The sequence below is a fragment of the Mus caroli genome, chromosome 17, assembly GCF_900094665.2.
Source record: "Mus caroli chromosome 17, CAROLI_EIJ_v1.1, whole genome shotgun sequence".
Taxonomy (NCBI): domain Eukaryota; kingdom Metazoa; phylum Chordata; class Mammalia; order Rodentia; family Muridae; genus Mus; species Mus caroli.
Window position 1 is genome coordinate 61651620 of NC_034586.1, and position 20081 is coordinate 61671700.

The 20081-nt window shown below is 43.3% G+C and overlaps 1 protein-coding gene and 1 pseudogene across 5 annotated transcripts in view; both read right to left on the minus strand.

Annotated features, from left to right (window-relative positions):
• Positions 1-20081, minus strand: part of Tmem232 (transmembrane protein 232) — a 239165-nt gene that overhangs the window by 207675 nt on the left and 11409 nt on the right. For 3 of the 5 annotated variants that reach the window (XM_021149610.1, XM_021149604.1, XM_021149608.1), the window contains exons 1-3: positions 9510-9611; positions 8470-8626; positions 7595-7699 (exon numbers count right to left, since the gene is read on the minus strand). The gene's annotated coding sequence lies outside the window, so the exon portion shown is untranslated. Of the gene's footprint in view, positions 1-7594; positions 7700-8461; positions 8627-9509; positions 9612-20081 lie in introns of those variants that run through there. The other 2 variants (XM_021149606.1, XM_021149603.1) reach the window with 2 other exon arrangements.
• Positions 3341-3868, minus strand: LOC110312293 (annotated as a pseudogene).

Below are 20081 nucleotides of genomic sequence, written 5' to 3' on the forward strand. Positions count from 1 at the left end.
TGCTTGCCATGACCTCATAGAGAGAAGCACACTAAAGAACTCTTGGTAGTGTTCCGGTGGCTTCTGGGGCAACCTGCCATTGCTGATTTGTGAATAATGTTTGCGAGTGGATCGAGCTGACTCTGATGATTCAGGTGAACTGAACTGTGGATATCCTGACAACACAGATTGGATTCACTCCAAAGAACTATTTCTAAACAGGTCCATATCCTCCTCTGCCTTAATAACCTTTCCTTTCTACTACCTCTGGTGGGTGGTGGGCTAGAAGGGAGGTTAAAGCAATTAAGAACCCTTATTAAAAGTAGGTTTTGATTTAACAAGCAGTTAGGCCCAAGGGAGGATGCTTCAATCCCACTTAAAAAAGAGAACAAAATAATCATGAGAGGCTGAGAAAGGGAAGGAGGGGAGGGAGGGAGGGAAGGAGGGAGGAAGGGAGGATCTGAGTGGGAGAGGAGAGAGGGAGGGCAAATGGGGAACAGGATCAGGTGGGGGAAAGGAAGGACAGGAGAGAAGCCCAGAAGGCCCGGAGAATGAATGGAAATGTGCAGCCTTTGGGGGTGGGAGATGGAAGAACCCTCTAGAAAGTCCCAGAGACCCAGGAGATAAGAGACTTTCCAGACTCAATGGAGGTGACCTTAGCCAAAGTGCCCAACAATGGGGAGAGGGAACTCGACGAGGCCACCTCCAGTAGATAGACAGAGCTTCAAGTGGAGGGACAGGGTCATCAATCCACAGTCAAAATTCCTGACTCAGAACTGTTCCTGTTCCTGAATTACAGGGGCAAAAATGGAGAAGAGACTAAAGGAAAAATGGTCCAGTGACCAGCCCTACTTGAGATCCATCTCATGGGGTGGGGGGTGGGGGTCCCCAAGGCCCAACACTATTACTGATGCTATGGTGCGCTTACAGACAGGAACCTAGCATGGCTGTCCTCTGAGAGCCCTTACCATCAACTGACTGAGACAGAAGCAGATACTTACACACAACCACTAGACTGAAGTCAGGGACACCTATGGTTGAATTGGGGGAAGGATAGAAGAAACTGAAGGGAAGGACAATCCCATAGGAAGACCAACAGTGTCAACTAATTGGGACCTCTGGGAGCTCCCAATTACTGAGCCACCAATCCAGGAGCACCCACAGGCTGCTCTTGAGCCCTGGCACCCATACAGCAGAGGACTGCCTGGTTTGACCTCAGTGGGAGAAGATATGCCTAATCCTTATGAAACTTGAGGCCCTAGGAAAGGAGGGTGCCTGGTAGGGGAGGGGAAGAGGGGGAGCACCCTCTAGGAGGCATGGGAGGAGAACGAATGGGATGAGAAACTGGGGGGGAACTGAGAGAGAGTTGGAGCAATGTCTGGAATGTAAATAGATAAAAAAAAATTTTTTTAAGTAGGTTTTGATTTTTCATTTAGGATAGACCTTCACACTTCAGTTAACCTAGCTGGAAGATCCACACGGACATGACCAAGCTTAGTAACTACAGGGCACTAAGAGCCATTCAGTTAATAATCTTGATGGAACTGTGAAGGTCATTTGTCACATTGAGAAGGTGAATGTTTCAATTCATAATATTTGCTCTGTGTGCACATGTGGGGTTCCTATTTAATAATGATTTTATATTTTGAGAGCGGTTTTAAGTTCACAACAAAACTGAGAAAGATACTGCTGCAGACCCTCTGGGTCCCTTTGTCTGTGTGGAACGGGTCTCTGGTCGCAGGTGGGCAAAGAGTTGGCGAATGACAGACAGACCAACACGCAAGATTGTGTAGAATCTGAATGTAATTTGTCAAATTGAGCATCAAACTTTTTATAAGGAAGAAAATAGGGAACCTAGGTGACACATCAGCAAGGTACAAATGAGGTTACTGGATGCTTACTGACTCTTACACAAAACAGAGAAATGTAAACACAAGGACTGGCAGGAACTAGGCAATAAAACAACTGAGACAAAGTCAGCCCTTATCTAAGGTCAGCTATAGTCTTAGAAGCCAGGTGTGAGGTCTTTACACTCCTAGGGCAAGGACTTTCACATCCAAGTCATGGTTCTAATTAGGGAGTTCTGCTCTAGCTAACCTTCTCATGAATAATGCAATACTCTAAAACCGCAGCCTGATCTACTTCCCAAACCATTGTAAATTCCTGTATATGGGAGCAACTTGGCTTTTATTCTAAGTGATAGTGTAATACCAGAGGCAATTCTGAATGTCACTGAATAGGCAACATTCTTACTGAATTCCAAGTCCATGGTCAGCTCAAGGGCTTTCTAGGATGTTGGAACACTGGCAAAGGCTTAGCTATGTCAGAATTCAATCTTAAAAGGCACTTATAATAAGACAATACTAAAAGAGAGCACGTGGATCCATACACCAGACTAACACGGGAATAGGGTATGAGTATATGGGTTATGAGAACGCCAAAGCTCCAGGAGGTGAGTTTCCGTGAAACTCTTTGCCTCATGAGTGCTCCCAGGCTTCTCAGCCTGTCAAGCAGACTTCACTGGAGTGTGCGTGGCGCGATACAGATCCTCCTTCCATTACTGGTACAGCCCACCCCTCTATCCACATCCCTGTAAAGAAGAGTATTAGTTACAACAGGAGTCCACAATGATGCATCGCATCGTAGTCGATCAGCCTGCCAGTGGCACTCAGGTCACGAGTCTGGTGATTGCTGTCTACCACTGTACACAAAATCCATTTCTACTCGGTTGCCAGCCCTCTCTGCTCAGCTTGCTCGTCCATTCTCTCTCACCCTTCACCTCTACATCTGAGATGTTTGCTCTCTGAGATTCTGCCTTGTCCACCTGGAATCACACAGCGTAGTCTTTGAAGATTTGCTTCTTTCAATTAATAACATTCAGCCGAAGTTCTTACTTGCCATTTCACAGCGTCTAATAGCGCTTTCCTTTTTCAGCGCTGGCTAATCTTCTATTACACAGATGTACAAGCTGCCTTTTCTATTTATCTACTGAAGGACATCTTTGTGGCTCCCAACATTGTGTACTTAAAAAAAAGGCTATGATCAGCCCATGTGTTCAGGTTTTTCTCTGGACTTTCATTTGGAACTCATCTATAGGTAAATACCAAAGTGTATGACTGCGGGATTGTAAGTGTATGATGTGTTTTGCTTTCCAGGAAGCTTCTAAGTTGTCATCAGTGTGACTGTACCATTTTTTTCCCTAATCAACTGATGAGAGTCCTTATTGCTCATAGTCTCATCCATTTTTACGTTGTCAGCGTCTGAGTGTTGGCCATTCTGATGAATATTTAGTAAATTCATTCTTTGTTTGTTTGTTTTTCAATATCCAAAGTTCTCTTTTTAGTAACAGTAAGATCCAGAGTTAGTTTTTGTAGCCATGGCTGTCCCTTTGGCCTCTAGAATGCTCAAACTTTCAGCCCTTGGAGTGGACATTGGGTATGGTGTGAAGTTCCCGGAGCCTTGCCAAAATATACCTCTCAGCCCTTTGGAGGACAAACAGGACGACAGTGCCACAGCCCTTGGGAGACTCCAGGCCCAGCTGGTCAGAGGTGAGGCTCTTACCCACAGCCTCGAGACTGCGGCTTTGGGTGCAGCTGCTCACCCACAGTGCATACAGCTTCCGTTTCGGGGCTTCCAGAATCTGCACATCATCTGTGGCCACCCCCACAACCACAGCTGTTCTCTTCTTTCAGCTAGGAAGCTTTGTCCTTCAGACTTCTGGGACAGAGACAGGGCTGGCTGATTAGGAAAAGATTATCCTAAATAATCTTTTCACTGCAACTTGATGGGAGGTGGAATTGGTTCATCTGGCCAGGAAGCTGTACAGCTTGGCCAGCAGCTGATGGTAGATGTCCTGGAACCAACTGTTGTGGTGAATCTCAACACCCATGATGGTGCCTCCTGCCTGTCAGGTCCAGAATTATGTTTTATCTCATATATATATGAGATAAAACATAATTCATATATATATGAGATAAAACATAATACATAAATATATTATTTATTGTATATATTATTTTATATAAAATATGTATATTTTATATATTTGGTGAGGTATCTGTGAAAGATCCTGCCCCATCTCATAATCAGCTGTGCGTTCTCTTAGTATTTCCTCATTTACTTTGTATATTGTCTCATTGCATTCTTTATTGGATGTAAGTTTAAGGAGTGTTTTCTCCCACCCCACGCTTGCCTCCTCCTTCAGAGTAGTATCTAAAGTCGTCGCCATACTCGGAGTCAGATCTATTTTCTTCTGCATTTAAACTAAGTGATGAAACACAGGTAGCTAGCTCCTGTTATCTAAATAATAATTCCACCTAACACACTTAGGCTAAAAGTGAACACAACTGCATTATCATAGTTCCCATAGTCAGGCCTCCACGGGACACCAGACTTTAGGGAAAGGTGAAAGAGAGAAAACAGATTCACCTAGGGAGTTTTCGAAAGCAACTCAGCTGATCTGCTTTGTCTTGAAGACAGGAGAGTGCAAGGGCTAACCTAGAGAGAGGGGGTGGGGGCGGGGATAAAAGGGGCAAGGGAAGCTGGAAGAGGCAAGGGAAGCTGGAAGAGACAAGGGGAGCTTCAAACTGTGCAGGGTCTGGCACCACCACCTGGCCTCTGCGAGAGCCCAGAGCCCGGCAGAGGACTCGGGAAGGGCTTGCAGCAGCTCGGCATAGTAGGGAATGACAGTAGGGAATGACCCTCGTTGGCTAAAAAAGGCTTTGAGCCTGGCAGTTTCCCAGGCATGGGCAATTATTCTGAAGACTGGATCTGGACCATGAGTAGGACTCCCAGTGGTCCCTGTAAGAACTGGAGACCTAGAGGCCCATTGGACTTGCAAACTTTATATGACCCAGTACAGGGGAACACCAGGGCCAAAAAGTGGGAGTGGGTGGGTAGGGGGGGGTATGGGGGACTTTTGGGATAGCATTGGAAATGTAAATGAGGAAAATACCTAGTAAAAAANATTTAAAAAAAAAAAAAAAAAGAAGAAGAAGAAGAACTGGAGACCTGAGGGGAGTGTAAAGGAGCATAAAGACATAAAGCATAAAGATTTCTGTCCCCTATGCAGTCCTCAGTAGGAGGATCAGGAAAGCAGAAAGGTACCAAGGAGCCTGGGGGCCTGGTTTCTCTGTCCCTCTTTCCAACATCATTCACAGTTCAGTTTACTTGTAAAATGGATAATAGCAAGAGTTGTGTATAGATTCAATAAGGTGAAATACTTTAAATGTATGTGTGTATGTATGTATGCATGCGTGTATGTATGTATATATGTGTGAGCATATGTATGTATGTATGTATGTATATGTATGTATGAAGTCTGGCATCCATTAAATAGATGATGCACTACTATAGGACTGTGGGTCCCTGTCTGCTCTGCCGCTGGGCATGGCTGCTTAGGGAGGCTGGACTAGGGGAGTTTGACTAAGCTTACCCCTTAGGTAGGAGCGGGTGCTGGGCCCTAGGGAAGTGCCTAGGCACAGCTGGGAGCAGGGGGGGGTGGGGGGAGGGAGGACAGGGAAACTCAGTCTGAGCTGTGGGAAGGCCAGAGCTGTCTTAGGGTCTTAGGGGACCCCGGGCATTAGAAGAGGCCAGGGCTGTGGGGTTCTCAGATCCTTGGACACGCAGGCCAGGCACCACTGGGAGTCATGGAAGAGCTGAGAACAAAGAGGCCTGAGGGCTGGATCTAGCCTGGGGAGGGGAGGGCAGGGGAAGGGAGGGGAGGGGAGATCCAGCTGGTCCCACAGGGAGAGTCTTTGGCTTGAAGGTGACAGGATTGGTGGCAGTTGTGGCTGAGAGTGCAGAAAGGCCTTCTAGGGGAGACTAGACTTCAGCTCTCTAAGTGAAGACCTTCTCTGTGGCTCCCCACAGCGGATCTCGATAAAAAAGAGGCAGTCGATAGTTCTAAGTCATTTATTGCTATGGTGGGAAGTGGATGCATAAAACCATACCCCCATCTCAGGGTGGGCCTGCGATTAAATACCTTTTGCAAGGAGGAATGTCTGGGAAAGAAATCTTACTGCTACACCCTCCAGTCCTCTAGATATGTCGTTAGCATGGAGAGCTCTGTCTTGAGTCTACGTAACCTGTAGTCACATCTCTTTTATGTGAGAGACATGGCACGTGTTCCAAGTCAGGAGTCTGACAGGAAGTCACCTAAGCCTCAGGTGTGTGCCCACCGAGTCTCCGGGTCTCAACCTGCTCAACCTTACCAGACTTCCTGGCATGGTTTTACGCCCCACGATGTATGATTGATCGAAGCGTATACATACATAGAATATATATTTTTATCCAGAAGGTTACTTTGTGGTTTTGATCCAAATTCCCTGGTATTTAGAAGTAGAATAAATGTTTGGAAAACACCTACTAGAAGAGATTAGCAAAATGGGTTTATAGTTAAAAGTCCAGGATATACATGACAGCAAACCAACCGATATTGTTAAGTTGGCCATTCAACCTCTGCCTGTTCTATTGCTGTGAAGAGACACTGTGACCAAGGCAACTTATAAAATGAAGCACCCGATTGGAGACCTGCTTATGGTTTTACAGGGTGAGTCCGTGACCATCATGGCAGGGAGCATGGCAGCAGGCGTGGCGCTAGAGTAGTAACTGAGAGCTCACATCTCTTCCACTGCAGGAGGCAAAGAGAGAGAAAGAGGCTGGACCTGGTGTAGGCTTTTGAAACTTCAAAGTCTAACCCAGTGACACACCTCTTTCAACAAGGCCATGCCTCCTAATCCTTCCTAAATGGTGCAGCAACTGGAGATTAAATGTTCAGATAGATGAACCTAGAGAGGTCATTCTTCTTCAAACCACCACAGCTTCTAATACACTATCTGGTTGAAAATAGAACCTAGAACCTCGCAACAAGGCTTCCTACAGTATGAGTGTGGACCGTTTTATTCCTTCTAAGGATAGTAACAGGCAGGCCTTGTGCTGACGTGTGATAATGGGGGGGCAGATGTCAGTTTCTAGTGATACCCCAACAATTTCAAATCTATGTAGAAAATCAAAATGAAACCAGTGGTTTTGTTGTTGTTTCTCAAATATGTGAAAGGCTTTTCTTTGTAAGATTTATTTATTATTATACATAAGTAGCTGTCTTCAGACACTCCAGAAGAGGGCATCAGATCTCATTACAGATGGTTGTGAGCCACCATGTGGTTGCTGGGATTTGAACTCAGGACCTTCAAAAGAGCAGTCAGTGCTCTTAACCACTGAGTCATCTCTCCAGCCCCTTTTTTATTCTTTGTGGAAATCCCAACACAATATGTAAATTGATTTATTTCCCTTTTACTTTCTGCCAAGCAATAGCCTTTGGGTTATTTTCTGAATGAGACAATGTCGTAAAACTGATTTTTCTGTTAATAGGATCTGTAAATTTTAAATTTCCTTTGATTCTCCTCAAATATGGGGAAGTTCCTGAACTTTTGGGCCTAAGTGGAAATAGAACTTTAACTGAGTGAAGTTCATCTAAGATTGGACTGATCTCCTTTTTAAGTAAATAAAATACCCCTTCGAATAGTGAGACAACATTGAAAACCACAGCTCCTGAAGATGTCAGCTATCTCCCTATCCCCTGGACCCAGCTCTTCCTCCAGCGCCCTTGACTTACCCTGTAGAGGAAGGTCTGAATTCGCATCTATATTCTCTCTTCTGTCCTGCAAGGTGGCTGCACCGGCTCCAGTAGCTCCCAAGACCTTATCTTGAAGATGTTTATCTGAAGTAGACAAAAGAAAAGCATGATTTTAGATTCTAATTTACAAAGATGTGATTTTCACATCAAATGATATTTACTCTTAAATATATTCAAATGCCTAGAAAAATGGGATAATTAAAATTAATATCTGTCCTCTAAGACAGAGGAAAGAAATAACAATGGGCTCCAGACACATGAGTCCACCAGCCATCCCATTCTGATCTTAACCTGCTCCTTCCACAGTACTGACCCTGCCAACCCCTACAAAGAAGGTCTGTCTGCTAGCCACTGTCTCTTTCCTCTCTGCTTCTCTCCTTGTGCCCGGGGGCTCCCACTCGGGCTCCTCTGTGGCATGGTGTATACCTGTGCATTGCACAAGCCAGCACCTTACTTTAATCCTGGCCCCACACCAGCCTATGTCTCTTGACATTGTGCCAGTGGCTTAATTTCTAGATGTATCCGTTGCTTCAGAAAGAAGTGGGGGTTACAATGTCCAGTTGCTGGGCCCCGGTATCCCAAGTGGAAAAATTATTACTGGGCGACTTGGAGGGATGAGTACATGTGTAATCAGTACGCACAGTATACAATCACAAAATTCTAAAAGAAGAAATACAGTAGTTTTTTTTTTTATTTATCTATCTATTTAAAATTATTAGTGACCCTTCAGTGCTGGTGAAGCTGGTGACATGCAGAAGCTTTGGGGTCCCGTGTCTAAAAGCAACCTTGTGAAATTAAATCAGAAACCTTGAACCCCAAGAAATGACAGAAAATAAATAAATAAACCTGGACACCTCCAAAGAAGTGTGTAGCTGCTTTGCGCGTGGCAGTGTGGAGGGTAGTCGGCTCCCTTTGTGCCTCCAGAACAGGGACTGAGAACTGGCCTCAGTTTACATCCTCAGGGCCACCCGGAGGTAAAACAAGCCACGGGGAGAGGCATGAGAAAATCATCTGCGAGGGTGGAGTGAGCATGGTGAACAGCTTAGTATAGAATACATATAGAACACCAATGTGTAGAATACACTGAACCATTAGAGTGTGTGTATTCTCTCCAGATATAGTTTCTAGAATGTTGATACATTTTATCTCACAGGGGAGGCTTTGAAACCTGCAGAGCAGAGAATCTGGGGAGCTCAGTAGGCTCCTTGACATGCAACTACAACGGAATTAGAAATACCCCCAAAATATATTAACCTATTATGTATGGGAAAATAAAAATTATAAATCGCATATAGATGAAAAATGAAATATCAACGATTTCTAGAACACTTAGAACTGAATGGCAAAATTGTCACATGTAAGTATTTGACATGTGGTAAATGGCGCTCCAGGAGAACTATCAGGAAAGCATTTAATGGTGAAGGCCAGCTAAGATTAGGCAACTTGATAAACATAATAAAAGGTGGGGGAAATAGCAAAGTTTAGAGATTAAGAAAAATTAAACAACAAACAATAGTGATATATAGAAAATATCTCAGAGATTTTTTTCTCTAAGTCAATACACTCAAAATAATATCCTTTAGGAAAAGTAAGAGTATTATAATGGGATTCTAGTTCTAACTACAGCAGCTAAATGTAAGGACAGTGCCAGCAGACAGCTGTTGTGAGGTGTGGAACAATGGGGCTCCCCTACCTCCCCGAGGGAGTGAGAGGAGCTTAAAATACTTGGGAAACCTGTTCGTGCTTCTGAAAATGAATCACAGAGGTAAACTATGATCCAGAAAATTCATCTCAAAAAGAAATGAAAACTGAATCACAGAAGTGTTCTACAGCAGTGTGTACAGTGGGGTGGTTCACAGGAGTTCATCGGGAAAATAAACAACAGGTGGAATACCTGGATAGCAGCATTGTTCTCACTGGTAATAGACAAATTACTGATAATGTGAGCAGCTTGAATCTTACAATCGCCGCTCTGACCGTCCACGTCCACGCACTTCTCCTCCACATCCGCTGCTGTGACAGAAACACCCAGGCAAAAGAGAGGCCCATTGGACTTACAAACTTTATATGCCCCAGTACAGGGAAATGCCAGGGCCAAAAAGTGGGAGTGGGTGGGTAGGGGAGTGAGGGGGGAAGGGTATGGGGGACTTTTGGGATAGCATTGGAAATGTAAATGAGGAAAATACATAATTAAAAAAAGAAAAAGAAACACCCAGGCAAAAGGAGACTTAGGGGTGGAAACTTTGTGTTAGCTCACAATCCCAGGTTACAGTCCATTATTGTTGTAAGAAACAAGACCCTCGCTCTGGGATAACTGATTCAAGAAGCCAGCAGAAGCCAGAAGTTGTGATTTGACCGTTCTGAAGAAGCAAGCACCAGCCTAGAGCAAAGGCAAGATTGGCTGGCAGGCCCATTTGATGTGAAACAGTGATGGTTGTACTTCCTGGGGGAAATCTGCTCCATTTTTCCTGTAAATTGACACTCAAGAGAGTTATAATCACCCACTCATCCAGCCGAGCCCATTTCCCAGATTGCCCATCATCCTGGGGCTCGGGGCTCCCTCCCCTTTTCTGATATGAAGGCTCAGGCTACCTAATGCGCTGATGAGGAGACCATAGCGTACCTCTCCACCGCTGCACTGAAGCAGAAGGTACCCAGGTCACCCTGGGGTAGGGGCAGCTCATAAAAGTTGGGAGTGCAGGTCCAACAGGGGCTTAAAGCATGTATGGTTGGCTTAAAGAAATCATATGTATTGGACATATAAGATCACCAACTGTGATTTACAACTAACACAGACTCTTTAACTTTTTAAAATAAGCAGTTCTCCAGAAATATTAAGTATGAACACAATTGATATAAGATAGCCATATCCAAACTGTCAGAGCAAGTGTTTTAAATAAAGATGATTTAGGAGGCTTTGGATGATACCAGATAAAAAGTGATTAAAATGTAAACAGCAACTGCTTACGTTTCTGTCCCACCAATCAACTTCAGGAAAATTGAGCTGACCCAATAGCACACAGACAAAACCTTGCTCTGACCTACTTAGTTACTAGTCTTCAATCACATTTACGCCATAGGAAGCCGTTTGGCTTTGATGTAAACTGTTAATGTGACAAGCAGTGGATTGCAGAGCTGACTATGATTGTCTATGAACTCTCATACAGGGCATAGGCTGTGTGACAGGACACTTTATTTTCCACCATCAGTATACAATATTAAATAAACATGTGCACAGAAACCAGAAATAAAAATTACTTTTAATCTTATTATATCTAGTACTACCAAACAGTGCCTGTACTGGCTAGTTTTGTGTCAACTTGACATAGCTGGAGTTATCACAGAGAAAGGAGCTTCAGTTGAGGAAATGCCTCCATGAGATACAACTGTAAGGCATTTTCTCAATTAGTGATCAAGGGGGAAAGGCCCCTTGTGGGTGGGACCATCTCTGGGCTGGTAGTCTCAGGTTCTATAAGAGAGCAGGCTGAGCAAGCCAGAGGAAGCAAGCCAGTAAAGAACATCCCTCCATGGCCTCTGCATCAGCTCCTGCTTCCTGANCTGCTTGAGTTCCAGTCCTGACTTCTTTCAGTGATGAACAGCAGTGTGGAAATGTAAGCTGAATAAACCCTTTCCTCGCCAACTGCTTCTTGGTCATGATGTTTGTGCAGGAATAGAAACCCTGACAAAGACAGTACCCATGCTGCTCACTTTAAGTGCATTAGAAAATGCAATCTGGTTAACAAAGTAAATGTATGAGAATGATTAAAATATGGCACCTTCCTGTAACAAATCATAATTTGGTGAGGACAGGCCTGTGTAGCGAGATGCACATAATGATGCTAACTCCGTGATCATACTGCAGGAAGGGCTAAGGGGGAAACTGCCCATGAAAGTAAGATACCACTGAGTTCTACAACTATACACTGACAACTGGAAATTAGTCACTTTAAATTTAGATGTATGGGATCTCTAGGAAGTGTCAGAGACCTAGGATGGGAGACACTCCAGGGAATCTATAAATGTGACTCTCTAGCTGAGGCTCCTAGTAGTTGGGCACATGGAGCCATCTCCTGTAGCCATCTCCTGTAGCCAGGCAGGACATCCTGTGGAGAGATAAGAACACCAACCTACCCACAAAACCTTTAACCCAAAATTTGTCCTGCCTACAAGAAATGCAGGGATGAGGGATGGAGCAGACTGAGGGACTGGCCAACCGATGATGGCCCTAAGTTGAGACCCATTCCATGGGCAAGCACTAATTCCTGACATTATTAATGATACTCTGTTATGCTTGCAGACAGGAGCCTAGCATAACTGTCCTCTGAGAGGCTCCACCCAGCAGCTGATGATGCAGAGAACCATAGCCAACATTAGACAGAGCTTGAGGAGTTTTGTAGAAGATCTGAGAGAAGGATTGGGGTCCCAGAAGGGGATAGGAACTCCACAAGAAGACCAACAATCAACTAACCTAGACCCTTGGAGGGCCCCAGAGACTGAGCCACAATCCAAAGAGCATGCATGGGCTGGACCTAGGCCCCCTGCACATTTATAGCAGATGTGCAGCTCGGTCTTCACGTGGGTCCCAAACAACTGGAAGGAGGGCTGGCCCTGACTCTGTTGCCTGCCTGTGGACCCTGTTCCCCTTAACTAGGCTGCTTTATCTGGCCTCAGTGGGAGAGGATGTGGCCAGTCCTGCAGTGACTTGAATACGTGCCAGAATAGGTTGGTACAGGGGTTGGGGGGAGGGGCTCCCATTCTCAGAGGAGAAGGGGAGGGGCAAGGGGGGAGGTTGGGAGGAGATGGGTGGGCTTTGATCAGTATGTAAAGTGAATTTTTTTAAAAAGTAAAAAAAAAATTAGATTTATATCTTTCTTGTATATTTTTGTCTGTTTTCATACTGAATTTTATAAATGTAAATATCTTTATTGTTTGTGTTTGTTTGTTTGTCTGTTTGCTTCAAAACAGGGTTTCTCTTTATGTAGTCTGACTGTTCTGGAACTCACTCTGTAAAACCAAGCTGGCCTCAGACTTATAGAGAGCTACCTGCCTCTCTCCCTCCTGAATACTGGGATTAAAGGCATGAGCCACTAAGCAGCATAAATACCATTGTTTAATGAGCAAAGTATCTAGAATGTGGAATAAAACTGATAACTCTCTCTGTCTGAAATGTCTTAGTACAACATACAAGCCTTTCGGTATTCTCACTTCTGCCATTTGACCATAACTAAGAAGGTCTAGAAGTCATTTCTTAAAAAGTAGAGGAGCCACTAGAGGAAAGAGATTAACCAGAAAGATGGAGGGTTTCCCTAAACTGAAGACATGTAAAGTTTTGGTTTGAAAAGATGAAGATAAAAACCAAACAAAGAATGCATACAATCAACCAGTGAGCAATTAGAATAACCCAACTGCTTAAGTAGAGAAATGGCTGAACTGTGCTTCTCTGTGACGCCTTGAATATTAGAACACAGAAACGTAAGACGCTGCCTGTGGCAGAATATCTGGATTTCCTTGTAGAAAAAGATGAATCCATAGAGTGAAGAACAGATTTGTCCTGATTCTGTGCTCTAGAACATTAGCCATGACTAAAGGGAAGAAACCCTCAAGTCTTGAGAACACTGGGCATTAGTTAGCTAGTACAAAGCTGTCATCATCGTTCAGGATAAATGTGGTGGTGAAGAAAGGCCTCCACGGTGTACAGAGGATACACAGTTTATCTGTATCCTCCTCACCAGAAATGACCTCTCCACAGCAAAAATGAGATTATGTAAACAATCTAGGCTAGAAGGAAACTCTAGACTTTATTCTTTGCAGACAACCTCTCCTAGACTCTTGTAAAAGGCAGTGTTACCCTTCCTCGGCCCATGTGGTGGTTAATCTCCATTGTCAATTTGGCTGGAGGAAGGTGCTTAGTAGGCACTTGTGAGAATGTCTGTGAGGTCATTTAACCGAAGAGGGAAGACCCACCCTGAATGAACCAGATTGGAGTCAGGATGCCCTAGACAGAAGAAAAGATGAAAGAAGAGCATCTGTAATCGTCGCTCTCTGCTTCCTGACTGTGGGTACAAAGTCACTAGGGACCCCATGCCTCATGCCCCATTCCTTCTCCCCTATGATGGACTGGCTGTATCCTCTCTAACTTCAAGTCAAGATAAGTACTTCTTCCTTTAAGATATTTTCAACGTATATTTTGTTACAACAATGAGGTTAGTAACTAACATGTATCACGCAGGCAAACTCAACGTAACATCATTGACAAGGGCATATGGCAGTGAAATTTTGTGTTATGTAAGTAAAAGTATAAATATTCCCTTATCTGCAAATTAGCAGTAGTTCATGGAGGTTTGAGAATCCAAGAACAGGGCCTGTGAGAGAACTTTGTCGGTAGAGTATTTGCTTGTATAAGCTCAAGGAGGTTAATTTGATGCCCCTACCCCACCCTCAAAGTCATGTCAAAAAACTGAGCATGGTTGTGCTTGTTTGTCATCCCAGTGCTGGCTAAGTGGAGACGGGTGGCTCTTCAGAGCTCACTGATCAGCTGTACAGACTTCTTAGAGAGCTCTAGGCTAGCGGCAGACCTAGTCTCAAGGCCCATTCCTGATGGATATAATTACAAAACACTGCACATAAGGCTAACAGGACTTTGCAATAGAAGAGGCAGAATGATTGTAAGAGCCAGAGGATCAGGAATTTTGCTAAAAGATAGTTGTACCAAAGTGGATGGAGAAAACTCACAAGACATCAGCCCCACGCAAAGAACTACAGCGCTTAAGGAATGCTAAAAGTTGGAGAAATAGTCTTCTCCAGGGATGAGCACAGTAAATGGTTATCCGATACCAAAGGACTAGCTCGGAATACACAAGTAACATTATACAGACCAAGAGGGTTATATTTATAATATATATGTATATACATAAACATACATGCATGTAACAACTAATGAACAAAGAATATGAATTTGAAAGAAGGCAAGAAGGGGTATATGTGAGATTTGTAGGAAGAAAGGGGAAGAGAAAAATGATGTAATCATATAATCTCAAAAATAAAAGAACAATAAATAACAAGCAAGAATAGCAACACCTTATGTTGGCCTACATAGGCACTCATGCACTCACACGCGCACACACACATACAGACACACACACACAAACACACACACATGTACATGCATCCACATGTGTCCCTGAAACTAGACAGACTTACTGGGTCCCTCATTTCATTCCTGAAGAGCAACAGTAAAGACTGTTGAGAGTCATTCTCAGACAAAACAATCTGCAAAGATTCACAATCCTGCCAAGCAGGCTGGAAGAAGCACAAACCAGCTGAGCTGCCTTAAAGAGGCTCTGACCTACTGAGGCACTTGGAAAGGATGCTCTGTCGCCTGTTGAGCTGACCACAGGCTGTGCAGTGTACTACAGGTTTCCACGCTTTGTGAGCTGTTACCCATTCTGGGGTGAGCTTTGGTGTTGCAGTGATCGAAGTTTATTGGTCAGAAACCCAACCAAACAGAACCCCCACAGAGATTATCTCTTACTTTGCTTCTTTTGAGTGATGTAGAATGGACCAACTATGCTAGGAAACAGTGTGGATGACACTAATAATGAACGAGAGAGCATAGAATGTGTAGAAAACTGATACAATGCAAACCTTAAGTACAGGTTTTCAGTGAGCAAGAGAGCCCATTGACTGAATTTTAAAGACTCCACCAACTCGATAAGGGAGCAGAAAACAGAAGGAATTCCTTCTGAAGGCTACTGCCAATTGCTGACTCATTTCTTAAGAGTTCCATCAACTTACAGAAGCTTTGCAATTTTATGAGGTCCCATTTGTCAATTCTTGATCTTAGTAAACCATTGCTGTACTGTTCAGGAATTTTTCCCCTGTGCCCATTTCTTCGAGGCTCTTCCCCACTTTCTCCTCTATACTTTTCAGTGTCTCTGGTTTTATGTGGAGGTCCTTGATCCACTTAGACTTGAGCTTTGTACAAGGAGATAAAAGTGGATCAATTTGCATTCTTCTCCATTCTAACCTCCAGTTGAGCCAGAACCATTTGTTGAAGATGCTCTCCTTTTTCCACTGGATGGTTTTAGCTCCTTTGTCAAAGATCAAGTGGTAGATCATGGTGATTCCACTAGAGGTTCTTTCATTTTTGAGAATAGTTTTTGCTATCCTAGGGTTTTTTGTTATTCCAGATGAACTTGCAAATTGCCCTTTCTAACTCAATGAAGAATTGAGTTGGAATTTTGATGGGGATTGCATTGAATCTGTAGATTACATTGGGCAAGATAGCCATTTTTACCATATTAATCCTGCCAATCCATGAGCATGGGAGATCTTTCTATCTTTTGAGATCTTCTTCGATTTCTTTCTTCAGAGACCTGAAGGTTCTTATCATACAGATCTTTCATTTCCTTAGTTAGAGTCACACTCAGGTGTTTTATATTTGTGACAATTGTGAAGGGTGTTGTTTCCCTAATTTCTTTCTCAGCCTGTTTATCCTTTGTGTAGGGAAAGGCCACTGAGTTGTTTGAGATAATTTTATATCCAGCTACTTCACTGAAATTGTTTATCAGGTTTAGGAGTTCTCGCATGGAATTTTTAGGGTTACTTATATATACTATCATATCATCTGCAAATAGTGATATTTTGACTTCTTCCTTTCCAATTTGTATCCCCTTGACCTCCTTTTGTTGTCTAATTGCTCTGGCTAGGACTTCAAGTATTATATTGGATAGGTAGGGAGAGAGTGGGCAGCCATTTGCAAAGCTTCTGTAAGGCAAAGGACACTGCCAATAAGACAAAAAGGCCATCAACATATTGGGAAAAAGATCTTTACCAATCCTAAATCCTATTAGGGAACTAATATCCAATACATATAAAGAACTCAAAAAGTTGGACTCCAGAAAACCAAATAACCCTACTAAAAAATGGGGTACAGAGCTAAACAAAGAATTCTCAATCAAGAAATACCGAATGGCTGAGAAGCACCTGAAAAAAATGTTCAACATCCTTAATCATCAGGGAAATGCAGATCAAATCAAAACAACCCTAAGATCCCACCTCACACAAGTCAGAATGGCTAAGATCAAAAATTCAGATGACAGCAGATGCTGGAGAGGATGTGGAGAAAGAGGAACACTTCTCCATTGTTGGTGGGATTGCAAGCTGGTACAGCCACTCTAGAAATCAGTCTGGCAGTTCCTCAGAAAATTGGACATAGTACTACCAGAAGATCCAGCAATATCTCTCCTGGGCATATACCCAGAAGATGTTCCAACTTGTAATAAGGACACATGCTCCATTATGTTCATAGCAGCCTTATTTATAATAGCCAGAATCTGGAAAAAACCCAGATGTCCCTCAATAGAGGAATGGATACAGAAAATGTGGTACGTTTGTTACACAATGGAGTACTACTCAGCTATTAAAAACAATAAATTTATGAAATTCCTAGGCAAATGGATGGGTCTGGAGGATATCATCCTGAGTAAGGTAACCCAATCACAAAAGAACACACATGATATGCACTCACTGATAAGTGGATATTAGCCCAGAAACTTAGAATACCCAAGATACAATTTGAAAAACACATGAAACTCAAGAAGAAAGAAGACCAAAGTGTGGATACTTTGTTCCTCCTTAGAATGGGGAACAAAATACCCATGGAGGGAGTTACAGAGACAAAGTTTGGAGCTGAGACAGAAGGAAGGACCATCCAGAGACTGCCCCACTCAGAGATCCATCCCATAAACAGCCACCAAACCTACTATTGCATATGCCAGCAAGATTTTGCTGACAGGACCCTGACATAGCTCTCTTGTGAGGCTATGCCAGTGCCTGTCAAACACAGAAGTGGATGCTCACAGTCAGCTATTGGATGGAACACAGGGCCCCCAACGGAGGAGCTAGAGAAAGTATCTAAGGAGCTAAAGGGGTCTGCAACCCTATAGGAGGAACAACAATATGAACTAACTAGTACCCCACCGGAACTCGTGTCTCTAGCTGCATATGTAGCAGAGGATGGCCTTGTCGGCCATCACTGGGAAGAGAGGCCCTCAGTCTTCTATAAGATTCTATGCCCCAGTACAGGGCAATGCCAGGGCCAGGAAGCGGGAGTGGGTGGTTTGGTGAGCAGGGGGAGGGTATAGGGGATTTTTTTTTTTTTTTTGGTTTTTCTCTGTGTAGCCCTGGCTANCCTGGAACTCACTNTGTAGACCAGGCTGGCCTCGAACTCAGAAATCTGCCTGCCTCTGCCTCCCAAGTGCTGGGATTAAAGGTGTGTGCCACCACGCCCGGCGGGGATTTTCAGAGCAGAAACTAGGAAAGCAGATAGCATTTAAAATGTAAATGAAGAAAATATCTAATAAAAAAATTATAGACATTGGATATCTATTCAGAAAACATACAAACTGCAAACTCATTCACATTAGCTCTCTACGCTTTATATTTCTGTTGAAGTCTGTTCCCAATAAATGCCCAGAGTTATTAAAAAAAAAATTTAAAAAAAGAGTTCCATCACTATTCCCTCATGAGTTGCTCAATTCCTACCCTAGAAAAGGAGCAGAAAACTGATATATCCTCTCAGACAGTTCCCTGAAGCAACCTGACGCGTGATTAAAAATTCATTGTGCTTACTTGAACTCGAATCCCCAGAAATCAGAAAAGACTGGCCTGTTTTAAAGATTCTACAAGGTTGAATAACCCAGCTCCCTGGCTATGGGGTAAGAAGTGGCAGACCAGGACCAAGTTCCTTGGGCTATTTTTAGTCTTTCTGAAAGCAATGGCTGCTCACCCCATGTCTGACCTAACATCCTTGTGACTATCGAAACCATTCAGATGTATTTTTAGCAAACCACCATCTTGCACCCGCCCCCAGGCTCAGAGCATAACCAGAGAGCATGGAAAATGTGTGAGACGGCTTTCCCACTTGGCCGTAACCTGTAGCTGAGATTCTTCAACAGTGTTTCACAAATGCCTTGACTTAGGACAGAGTCTTTGTTCTTTACCTAATAAGATTTCATGTAAAACATTTCTCTACTGCGATATGATTATTTGGAGTAGCATGAATCTCTGCTCCTAGACCATGGTCACTCTCATTTGGACTAAGAATAAATCATCGTTTATTCTCTATAAGCAAGAGCTATGTTTTGGCATCGATATTTATATACACCAGCCTTTATCTGAGCTTGCATCTGGGTGTGTTTAAAGCTTTGCAGATTGTTTTTCTTAGAACTAAGACGCATCTGAATGTTTTGGTCTGTGATGATCTCATGATTTTATTTCCCAGATTATATCTATTTAAATCAGCTGAAATAACACAATAGTATACGGCTACCATTACAACTCAGTATGAATCTGCATATATTTTCTTGTGAATGTATTTACACATTTGATTTTGGAGCGCTGTTCCATGCAGACTTCCTGAGGGATATTTCTTTTAAGAATTAGAAGAACTTGGGATTTTACGTAGCTAAGTTCCAAATTTCTGAATGAACAATAAAAAAAAACCGTGTCTAGGCTTGCATATTTTGCTTTAACATGGCCTTTTCCTCCAAGTGTGGCGTGACCAGTCCATCGTCACCTTGAGTGTACAAGCAACCCTTGGCCCAGCAGCCATGAAATAAGCAGAATCCTACGGGGAGGCCAGCTCCACAGTGGCACTGGATTGTCATCTCCTAACGGAAGGAGAGGAGGAAGAGGATCGCAGATTGGGATTTCAGCCCATTAGCTCCTCCTGGCCCCAAGAACTACAAATGATCTTGGGAGACCCTGCAGGACAGGAACTGGACAGTTAAGTAACGTGGATTTATATGTTGCAGCTCTCCTACGGTTGCTTCAATAATGCAGCGGGGCTTTGCAGCGGCATGCAGCAAGGCTTTGCAGAGTGCCACTGCTCCCTGTCCTCCGTTTTCCCGTCGGCATATCTTGCTGTGCACACTCCTGTTAGCAATCTAAATGAAATCATCGGTGGAGTGGTCACGTTGGCCTGTTATTAGCAGCCTCACTGGAGTGATTAGACACTGCTCACATCTCCCTAGGAAGTGTTACACCGCAGATTTTTCTTTTTGCCAAGGTTTTGAAACAATGTATTCAGAGAGGAAATATACAGAATTCTATGAGGAGAAACTGTTTTAAATAGCTCTGGAGGCTCAAATCTTGGAGGTTTCACAGATGGTTGGCTCAGCCAATAAAAGGCAAAGCAAGAGAAGAGAAGAACAGCAAATTATTTTGTATAAAGTGAATCTGTTAGCAACAAATGCTCTCACCTTTTATTTATCTTGGAATTCCATCTTTTTCCCTCCTTTTTAATCTCACTAGGATGATATCTAGCTTTAATTGTTTTTGTTTTTGTTTTTTTAACTTTTAGAACTTTTGAATACATTCTTTTGCTTTCTGGCTTCTGTTGTTGCTAACAATAGATCAGTTGTCAATCTGTATTAGTCAGGATTCTCTAGAGGAACAGAACATA